At 41.9% G+C, this 11,467-nt stretch overlaps 1 long non-coding RNA gene and 1 other non-coding gene across 2 annotated transcripts; one reads left to right on the forward strand and one right to left on the reverse strand.

The window, feature by feature from the left end:
* Nucleotides 1–1,426: 1,426 nt before the first annotated feature.
* LOC121560447 lies at nucleotides 1,427–2,011 on the reverse strand. Its single transcript, XR_005998972.1, has 3 exons — nucleotides 1,918–2,011; nucleotides 1,698–1,788; nucleotides 1,427–1,589 (listed from the first exon to the last, which is right to left on the reverse strand). It is a non-coding gene; the product is annotated as an uncharacterized LOC121560447 (long non-coding RNA).
* A 7,611-nt stretch (nucleotides 2,012–9,622) lies between these two features.
* Nucleotides 9,623–9,740, forward strand: LOC123487910. The gene has a single exon (XR_006659902.1). It is a non-coding gene; the product is annotated as a 5S ribosomal RNA (ribosomal RNA).
* Nucleotides 9,741–11,467: the final 1,727 nt, after the last annotated feature.

Genomic DNA, 11,467 nt, shown 5'->3' on the forward strand with positions numbered 1-11,467 from the left:
CGAAGCATTCGGCATCTCCGCTGTGGCCTGGTACTTTTCCACAGCTTCCACGGTCAGATCAGCTGTGGTCAAGGCCTGTTGACTGATGAACCGTTTTGCCTCATAAGGCAGGGGGCGCGTAGGTAACGATCCACCACAACGGCCTCCACCACCGCCGCTGCTGTATTCCTCTGCGGATCCAGCCATTTCCTTGCGATTCGGACAAGTTCATGCATCTGCGCCCGAGGAGGTTGGTCTGGTTGGAAGGTCCAACTGTGAAAGCGCTGGGCCATACCAAACTTTGTGAGTCCATATCTGCTGAGGATCTCAGACTTCAGGGCATCATAGTCAGTAACCTGGTCAGGGCCCAGGTCCCGGACAGCATTCAGCGCTTCCCCGGTTAGAAAGGGGCTAACAGACCAACCCACTGTTGCTTGGGCCAGGCTTCCCTAGTGGCCGTGGCCTCAAATGCATGCAGGTATGCCTCAATGTCATCGGTAGCTCCCATCTTAGATATAAAGTCACTTGCCTTTGTTGAGGCGGGTATTTTGGACAACCCTCTGTCTCTGCAACTGCAATTCCTCTGCCTTCAGAAGGTTGGCTTTCTTTTGCTCCTCCAAGAGAGCCACGTTTGCTTGCATCTGGGCTTGCTGGCCAGCAACAAGGGCTTTCAATATGTCCTCCATTTCAGTCGGCGGGGAGCCTACGGCCAACTTGGAAAACTGGGTGATCAAACCTTCGGTATCCTCCTCCGACATGCACTATTAACGCTTGAGCGTGCCCGTATTCTCCACCATCTGTGATGTCACGAGAGGCTACACAGCTTTCAGCGGGATTGCTCAAGTAGTGCAAGGAGACCAGGTTCAACCAAAACAAGGATTTTATTAAAGGTCTTGGGAAACTAACGAAAGTATAACACAACTCTGTTCTCTGGTGGCTCTTTAAGGGTTAACAGTTCATGGATGTCTCTTCCACATCCAAAATCATAACTCTCCCTCGCTCAAATAACTTTTCCCCAGTCTTACTGTATTCCCGTTGCAGCTAGTGGCCAACCCAGCAAAACGTCCTTCCAAAATCCCCACACGTATTTCCACAGGTGCATATATCCAAAGGTGAGTATTTCCCAAAGGTAAGTATCTCCAAATCCTTATATTCCTCATGGAAGTGGACGTGCAGCACTCTTGTCCTCCAGAGAGCCCAGCTTGGAGACTGTGTCTCTTCACCCCCCACACACTCCCTCAGTGTGTCTCTTCCCTTCCCAAACCTTCAGCTCATCAGCTCCTCATTTGTTTCAGCTGCGTGGGAAGATTGGCCATAGAGGGGTGGAGTTCCCGACCATACCAGCAGATGGAGCCATAGCTGTCTGGGTTTGCAGCCACCTCAGGGGGATGTAACGTCCCTCCAGGACACAGCCTCTCGTGACATCACAGTTTATAGACTTACACTGATCAGATACATCCCAGACTGGTCACATTTAGCCTCCTCCACCTCCTCCACCAACATGTTCTTATCCAGGCCCGGTCTATGGCCGTCTATGGAGGTAAAGTAGGCCCACAGGTATCCATTAAACTGGTACTGATTTTTCTGTGTCCTTGTTTCTTCCAAGGTTTCTGTGGGGACATGAAAATAATAACAGGCATCTTTACACTGCACTCTATACATGTCTGACGTTAATAAGTGTGTAATAACAGTGACATCACAGATTTAGAAACACTTACTCAGCACTTCTGGGATCTTGGCCTTGGCAAGAGACTGGCACTCCAGCAGGGTCTTTCTGGAAACCACCTTGGCTTCCTTGCTGTCTTTCACCTTTACACACACACACACACACACACACACACACACACACACACACACACACACACACACAAATCATACAATCAATTACTGCATTGTTAATGAACGCTGATGAGACTAAAAAGAAAGAACTCTGCTTACCCCCTTATTTTGTCATGGTTAGTCAGGAAAATGAGATTGGATTGGTAGGTCTCATCCTTCGCCATGTAGTTCAACAATTGCGTCACCCTTTTGATCTTTCCGGCACAATTTCCCCTTAGCTTATAATTTGGATTGGGGCCCTCACAGGTCTTCCTGAATCCCTCAAGAAACACACCTGTCAAAGAAACATAACATTTTAGACAATAATTACAATCTCATGAGGCAACATGAATCAGTCAGGCTGTTAAAAAAAAAAAAAAAAACTTTCCAACACAAACACTTGACACTATTTAAAGAAACAGTACTTACTAATGGCAGAGCCCGGGAAGATAAGTTTGCTGCCAGATCCGGACGCTGTAGCCTCCTCTGTCTGGTCCCCTGAACCTGTCACTTGGTCCAGCTGCAGCTCCTCTTGGGCTGTGTCTGCCTCAGCCTGAAAGCTGAGGGAACTCTTTGCCGACCTCTCCTTTGCCGGACTCACCCTGGAGAATCCCCATCTGCCTTTTCAGTAGCTGGTACCTCTTCCTCACTCTATGCAGCTTAGAGATCAGCTTCAGGTTGTCCTCTCTAATGGATTGGATGGTCTCACTTTTCTTGGTCAGGGCCTCATCCCTCTCTTTTCACAGCTTTCTGCAGCCTCAAAAGTTGTGCTTGGCAGTGGCAGTAATCATTAGTGCAGCCCTCTTCCTCCTCTTCCTCTGCAAAAGTATCTAAAAAGTTATCCTCCTCTTCTTCTTGCATCGCAGTCTCCACAATATCAAAATCGGTGGCCACTGGGATGGCAGGGATCGACGCCCTCAATGCCGCCAGCCTCTCCATTGTCAGACGTCTCTTCACCTCCTCTAAAGCCTGTCTCCTCTGTGCTCTGTTGAGCTCTGTATGGGAGTCCATATGCCGGTCCAGCCTGCTGACATGGGTGGAGCATCCTGTCACTGGACACCGCTCCTGCCTGATATTGACACGGCCCCACTGCCAATTACAAAGGAGAATCCTCTCCTCAGTGTTCCGAACGTTGTGTACTTGCCTAAGGTGCTGACTGAAGCCAACCACAACCTTAAAGCAAAGTGGACATGAACGAAATAGAGAACGCACTGAGCCATCTATATTATTGAAAAGTGAAATAACAGTAAATAAAAACCTTTACACAATCACTTCAGCTATCCAGGAAGTACAATGCTCCAGGCTGCTTAGTTGCTGCTTATAAACACATCTGAGACCACTCACTCCACCCCTCCCATGCTGTCAGCCTCTAGTCAAACACATTCTATTTCCAAAAAGCTCTTCTCCCACTAAAAATACTCCTCCAACTCTCACCTTGCTGTCAGCTCACAGTCAAATTCAGTCTTTTCCATACCTGTTACAAAAAATGTACACTATGTCTTTAAGTAATAAAGTCCACTACTGGGATACTGAACTGTACAAATACATTTCAAATGTTCTGTCCTTTGACTGTTTTTGATGAATTTATCAATGGGATGGCTGACTTGACTGCTTTCCCATGGCAATTAGTTACAATGGAATTTGACATAAGATGTATTGTTAAAACTTCCCGTTTAAGATGTGAAGGGGACAATGTACTGTATTCATATTGATATCTGTAGAGCTACAGGTGACCCTGAACATGTGGCAAAAGGAATTTTGCTAATTGAATAAACAGGAGCAGAGTTAGAGCATAACCTTTAAACCAATGTTGTCAAAAAAGGGCAACAACTCGGGGTAAAATAAAAATGTTTTGAGCGATCTATTTAGTTCTGAGTGGATTCTTAGAGCGAATGTGAACGAAGGAATATTGAATATGGTTGAAATAACTCAGTGATTGCAGTAACTACTAAAATCTTTTTCTGTGTCTCTGTTCTTGTCATATGAGAGGCGATAGGACGAGAGCAGAGGAGAGAGAGAGGAGGGGCTAACGTGTGCGTGACGTGACAAGGCGTGACGCGGCAGAGGATCGAGTCAAGGGTTTGGTACTGGTCTGGTTACAAAATCTTCCCCCTACAGGATATCTGATGTTATGACAATTTCACATAGGCTTGGCAAATACTATTTCATTAAAAATTGCATTTTGGAGGCTATGTGCATCACTTGGGTTAATTACAGATGTGTTGGGAATCAATTAGAAATGGTTTTTGAATAAAAAGTTTAATTGAATTTTTTCATATTCGTATTTTTATTGATTTATTAAAAAAAAATTGGGTTGTTTGGTTTATATTAATAATTGAAGGGGGAAGCCATAGGCTATATAGTCTAAAATAAAATAATTCACGATAAAGGAATATAAAAGGGTTGTTACAATGGGGAAAAACGACATCAAGGCTATGAAAGTCATTACACCGGTTGATATAGTACAAAATGGTAATCCTTTAACTAAAGTATTGCTAGGTTATCCGGCAAATGAAACAAAAGCTGCCCTTCATTCTCAAACAAAAACTGATAAAAGATTCCAGCGATAAGATAAACAAAGGTATAGAGAAGGCGACAGAAAAACTAATGGCAGAAGTTAGTACACCTTTCTCACATACGGATTCAGCAAAAAGACACCCACCTTACGAGAAGGAAGTAGAGCTTAGGGATGTTTATCCTCAGCTTCCAGGGATCATCCAGGAGGGGGATTGTTGCATCAGAGATGAAGATGAATAATAGATAGAGGACAAGCAGAAACGACAATGAAGATGAATCCAAAACTCCAGAAGGAAGAAAATGAGATGTCTGAAAGAGAAGAGTGAGGTTAAGGAAGATGGAACTTGAAGAAGATGATGAAGATGAAGATCAGAGTGATTGAGAAGAGATCATGGGTGGATATGACTCTGTGATCAGAAGGAAGTTGGCAAGAGAGGAAAGAAGGATACTAGAGATTTGATCTCTGATGGAAGTTGAAGGAAGAAGGATACAAGAGATTCGAGTTCAGATGAAGACAGCGATAAAGAGGAGACTAAAGGTGCTGTGTATTCAAAAGGAGTTTGTCCTACAAGGACTGGCACAGAAGAAATAGAAGAAGATATAGACCGATGCTTATCATGCCTGGATAAAGCGACTAGTTTAGAAGAAGTAACACAACTGGTGGAGAAGAGAAGCTTTGGTTATGAAGAATCAGAGTGAACCAAATCAACAATCACTGTTACAGCTTCAACTGAACAAGATCAAATGCAATTGTACCAGCCACCAAGGGGGGTACCAGGTGTTCCATATCCACAGCCAGTTTCTGGACAGACACAGAATTGGAGAGGAAGAGGACGAGAAGGCTTAGAAGGAGGAGGAAGATTTCAGCTACACTTCCAGCAACTTTCAGAAGACTGTTATAATTATGGACAGGTTGGTCACTTTACCTGTGAGTGCAATGGGCCAGGAGGAAACAACAGAGAACATTTTTAAGGAAGATACAGGGGGCCAGTCAAGATCACCTGTTCTCCAGGTGAACCCTAAGGATTCTAGAGTGCCTAGAAGATACGAAGGGGGTGTCAGCTGATAGCACCGATTAGAGAAGAAGAGAAAATATCTAACAATTGAAGTAAAACCAGAGGACTATGAGAAGTGATGGTGAATAGTGGGAAACTTTATCTGTGTTGAGCCTAAAGAGGTTAAACATCTCACTATGTAAAATTAACTAATTAGGATAGGGATTTGAGGTAGTAAAACAGCTAATTACTCTTAAGGAACCAATTGAGCTCTGCTATAAAAAATCAAAGAGAAATTAAAATAGACAATACTAATATTAGAACATATACCTATTGCAGTGTTGGGAAGAGATGCATGGTGTAAATTGAACTGTACAATAGGATGTACACTAGACGGCTGTCTGGTAGAAGATGTTAAAAAGTAGGGTTTTTGGGAATCATATTTGCTTAAAAAGATAATATCATAGGAAGGATGATAATCTATTAGACTGCCTTTTAGACAATCTGTCTGAAAAATAAAGTTTAAAGGGGTGACTGTTATTCTGGGTTACATTCTTACACCAAGGGATTTCAGGCTAGGCTAAAAGGTGTTTAGTTGTTTGCCAAGTCTGTGTGTAAAGAAGTCAGAAGCAGGTGGGGACCTTCCCAATCACATATCCTAAAATTTGGTGGTAAAGGGATTTTGTGAATAAATCAGTGGAAAAGGTTTTTAAAGGTTAGGAGAAAAGATTAGATTAAAATAATTTAGGAGAACTAGGTTGAAGGAACTCTAAGACAGTAAGCTAAGTTTCAAAGTTAGTAGTAAGAGAGAGAGAACAGTGGTGAAGGACATTTTAGAGTTTAGTGGGAAGATATGGTAGGAGTTTAGATCTGTTAGGAGCAGATGCATTGAGAAAGTATGCGTTGCTGAATGAGAAGAGAAGATTGAGGGTAATTGAGTATCTATAGTTACAGTTCCCAGCAGGGAGATCAAGGTCATTATAGGTGTATTTTTTATAATCAAAAGTTTGAAAGTCAGGGATTAGAGGTAGGACTGAGAGTTGGAAAAAGTGACACTAGTGGTGATAGATGGAAGTACAAGCAAAGAGTTCAAAGCTTTGGGGAAAATGGATGAAGTAACTAAGGACATTAACACTTCAGTCTATTAAAACAACAGTGAGAAGCAATTTAACTCTTTCAACATTGATAGTTATTAAAGCCATAAATATATCGCATTTGATTATAAGGGAACCAATAGCTCCAGCACCAATTTTAGGGGGAAAAAGACTTATTAGGGTTAGGATGGGGACGTTCCTCCCACATGGAGAGATAATTATGGAGAATAAGTATTGTTATCAGGACCAGGAGTAGAAGCTGTTGCACCTAATCAAAGGAGGTCAGGAAGAATATGTTACAGTAGTCACTCCAACAGTAAATAATACACAGAGTATATTGGTAACTTTCCCACTAGAAATAATTAAGGTTAATACATCAACTAAATCAACTACTTTAATGGTAGCTTTGGAAAGGGATTAATGATACGATGGCGATAGCAAATGTAGGAAGTACGACACCGACAACAACTTTTCTGAAATTAAAGGAGGCAGCAAGAGAGACTCAGGGGTTTATGATACGGATAGAGAGTGCTGTCAATATAGATTCATCTGAAATAGTGAAGGATACTATCATGGAGGACAGGATGAGGTCTTTGATTTTAATGACAGACAAGGAGAGGTATCTGCAGTACCGCTCGCTAGAGAAGAGAGAAACTAAATGGATGGGTTTGATTCTTCTGTTGTGAAAATTAGAGATAGCAGCTCATTCTGTAAGATCAGTGAGGAATCTTGAGGGTCTGTTGAGAATTCCAGCACCAGACACGTGGGGTTCGACCTCTATCAAGTATGTGTCAATCTTATGCTTTGACATGACTGTTGTATCAGCAACAACAATCAGTAACAGATAAAATAATGTCGTTGTCAAAACATGTGTTTAAGCCTAGGTTTAAGGGTTATTGGGTTAAGTGAATTAACTTGTGTGAATTTGTTAGATGTGAAGGAAAGTCAGGTAACAGCGAACCCTGAAGCATTTGAGGTGAAAGCAGTGAGGGCTAAAAGTTGTTTTTGTTCTAATAAAACATATGATGTAAAGGGTATGTTTATGGGAATATCAGATTGTGATGATTATATGATGACTTTGGATAAGCACGAACATAAGGTTAGAGAGGACAAATATAATGTAACTTTTTATGTATCAGGTAGTAAGAAGAGCAGGACTTTGATGGTGAAAGATCAGCTTTTGCCTGTCAATGTAACTATTGGGAATTTTAGAGATATTTGGTGGGTTTGTGGTGATAAAGCGATATATGCTTACCTATTGATGGAAAGGATGTTGTTACATGTCAACGTTGAAGCTTCCATATGAGGTTTTACCATTAAAAGAGGGGGTAGCACCGGACACAGATAAATCTGAATTTAGGGTTTGAAAATAGGATGAAAAGAGACATGGCTACATGTCATAGTCTTCAAGCCTATCATTGAAGTTTAAATCTAAGGGAGAAGGGGGGACTTTTTCCATGGTATGGTGTAACATTTGGGGAAGATCATATTGATAATATTACTTATACTTTGAGTCCAGATAGTTCAGATATTATCACTAGGGTTATATATGCATTGAAGAATATAAGGGATGCATTTGGTAGATCTGAAGGAGCGGAAGTCAGCGAAGACTTGGTTGCGAGATCAGGTAGACCCAGTAGGGGCAGTGATGGTTCAGATTTTAGTTGCAGCTTTGATAGCACTGTGTGTGAGGTTTGTAATTTGTTACTGACCTTTGAGAAAGCTATGATATTGAGATAGGTTGGAGAGTGATGCCTGGAGACAACACTCAGATGCCGGTGTTGACTGTTCCTGATCTGGATGAAGATGGACAAGTGGAACTGAATGGATAAATATCATTTTTGATGTTTTGATCATTTTTCAATTTTTTTTTCAATATTAGTGTGATTTTAGTATGATTTTATGAATCAAAGGGGGGAAGTGTATGAATGAATAATTATCCTAGTTCATTATTCTATCATTAATGTGATTCATACATCATTTATATATCATTTTTATATTCTTAGTTGATATTGATGTTTAATTTGAAAGTGTTGTTTTGCAAAAGATACTGTTTGGTCTTTTCTTTTCTTCCAGAAGCATTTGGGGGAACATGTGGAGATTGAAATACTCAAACAAGGACAATATGAAAGGACAATGACTGGAGGAGATGAAGCAAAGAGGGTGTGGAGAGATTCCGATTCCATCATCAACAATCCATTGGAAGTCGAGACTACGGGGAGATGAAGTGTAGTGGACTACATTCCAGTGTCTGCAATGAAATATAGACATGTGTAATACATAATTTGTGTCATACTCTTACGTATTAATTTTTGTAGAATGATATTTGATGTTATTGAATACATGTGGGGATCTTAGATGTTTTTGTTTATTTCGTTGATGCTTAGGGACAGGGAGTCTAGGCAGGGAGAGGTCCACTGTAGGGTCCAATGGGTTGACCAGCCTGAAAGTGGACATTTTTGGATAGGATTTTGTTTGCAGGGGCTTACATGTGTATTTAATTGCATCATAGTTTCAAATGCAGTTACATTGTTTATGAGTTTATCGGGAGTACCGAGGTGGTTGCCTGGGGCAGAGGGACCGTGGATGGATGGATTTGGAACGAAGGTTGCCGGACAGTTTTTCGCTCTTACACTTCATAAACAGTTATTCATATTTCATAGAAAGGTATATACACTCTAGAGAATAATGTTTTTTGGTTTAATGTTAAAGATACTCAATAAGATAAATTGTTGTCATAATCCTATTCTGTTTGTTTTCGAGACTTTTAGTTCGTCTCGAAGGGGGGAAATGTCGTGTATTAAAGATTATGACTTTCTTAATGGAAGCAGAGGATGTTTATCTTAGTTCAAATGTAGCCGTTTGGAGGGTGACGCCCCAGGGGAGACTGGTGATTGGCCAGAAGAGGGAGCACCCATCTTTTTGCATTGTTTATAAGTAGGGGCTGAACGAAGAAGAAGTCAGAGCGGCCATTGCAATCTGAGGCGTCGCTCTCCGGGTGGGCATGTCACCTGTAACTTATGCTGAAAGCTTGTGATCTGAATAAACCTTATGATCAAAGTTCAGTATGAGCGGACTCCTTTGTTTATCAGCAATAATTGCCAGCACTTACGCGATACGACACTTTGTTTTTAGTCGGTTCATTAAGTTGCACGGAAATTCGAATCACTGGTAAATTTTGTTCATGTCTTTATATAGTGTACCAAGAGTTGTTCACTCGCTCACGCTTTACCATCCTGAATACACCCGATCTCGTCTGATCTCGGAAGCTAAGCAGGATTGGGCCTGGTTAGTACTTGGATGGGTGACTGCCTGGGAATACCAGGTGCTGTAAGCTTTTGGTCCACTAGAGAGTGCTCTTGTGTCATGGAGCAACTGCCTTTTATTTATCACCCTAAAAATATCATGTATTTTTATTGGACTAAATGCAGTTTGTGTGTCCTGTCCTAACCTGATCAAATTAAATAATAGACAGTGCGTTTCCCTGAAAATATAGGCAGTAGATTCAGCCTTTGTTTTTAGTCGGTTCATTAAGTTACACGGAAATTCGAATCGCTGGTAAATTTTGTTCATGTCTTTATATAGTGTACCAAGAGTTGTTCCTGCGCTTACGGCCATACCAGCCTGAATACGCCCATCCTGATTGGAGAAGTGACGACAGGTGCGAGGTTTGAGCTGTGAGTGAGTGTTTGCTGAAGAGTTTTTTCGAGAGAGCTATTTTTGTTAATTAATTGGATTTCGAAATATATTTTTTGTTTTAGTTTTCCCCCCTTGCAGTTTTGCTGCTTGGGGGAGAGTTTTTTTTTTAAGCACTATGACGGACAACATGGAAATGACAAACGGAATGGACAAAGACAACGAAAAGGCGAAACGGAAGAAAAATGAAGATAAAGAAGGAAGGAAATATGGCAAAGAATACACGGTGGCAATTGAGTTGGAAGGAGATGACAAAGTGACGACAATGGAACTACTACGAGCAATTAAGGAGGCGTGTGGAGAGGTGGTGGGATGCCGAATGAAAGGAGAAAAGAAGTATGAAATTACGATGAGAAACGGAAAAGGAAAAGAACGGTTAATGGATGGAATACGGATAAAGGACACCAGGATTGTGGCGAGAGACGTTAATGTGAAGGAATTGGTGGTGTCTTTTATGAATCTCCCAGTATATGTAGAAGATAGTGAGATACTGGACAAGCTGATTAGATGGGGGAGTGGAAGCCGTATCGGAGATAAGGAGGAGAGTTTGGCCAGGAACGGAGGTGGCTGATGGGACACGTTATTGCAAAGTCAAGTTCACAGAAAAAGTGACATCATTGCCTTACTCTACAAGAATTGAGACGTTGGAGGGAGCAGAATATTTTAGGGTCCTTCATGACAATCAGGTCAGAGTGTGTCGGTTGTGTATTCAACCCGGGCACATAGTTAAAGACTGCCCTGAATTTAAGTGTTTCAAATGTGGCAAGCAAGGACACTATGTGAGAGAATGTGTTGGAGAGAGGGAAAGGAATTTCTGTGGTGGATGCAGAAAGAGATTGGCGGAGTGCAACTGTGGAGAGGATAAGGATGAAGAGGGGAGTCAAGCACTATTCGAGGAAGAAGTTGTATTGTCGCAAGAAGGAGAAGAAGATGGAGGAGAGGACGTGGTGGAGAGTGGAGAGACGGAGGAAGGAAGAAGGAGAAGGACCAGAAGATGAATGAAATTGGGAGTAGTATGGACTCAGAAATAAGAAGAGGGAGTTTTCAGGAGGAGGGGGAGTGGACTGGGGGAAGCACGGGGGACTCACAGGTATTGGGGGATAGCACAGTACTAACAAGTACCTCGGGGGTGAAGAAATGGAGAGGGGTTCGAGTTTGAGAACAATAACAGAAACGACAACGACGGCTATACATGAGACGGAGATGAACACGGGGAGCACAACGATGACAATACCAGAGACGGAGATGAAAATGGGGAGCACAACGGATGAGGGTGACAAGAAATTGAGTTGGATGGATAACATGGACTTGGAGGAGATATCGGACACGGATGATGGAGAAAAGATTGAAAGAACGAGGGAAGGATAC

This window comes from Coregonus clupeaformis, unplaced genomic scaffold, assembly GCF_020615455.1.
Source record: "Coregonus clupeaformis isolate EN_2021a unplaced genomic scaffold, ASM2061545v1 scaf1878, whole genome shotgun sequence".
Taxonomy (NCBI): domain Eukaryota; kingdom Metazoa; phylum Chordata; class Actinopteri; order Salmoniformes; family Salmonidae; genus Coregonus; species Coregonus clupeaformis.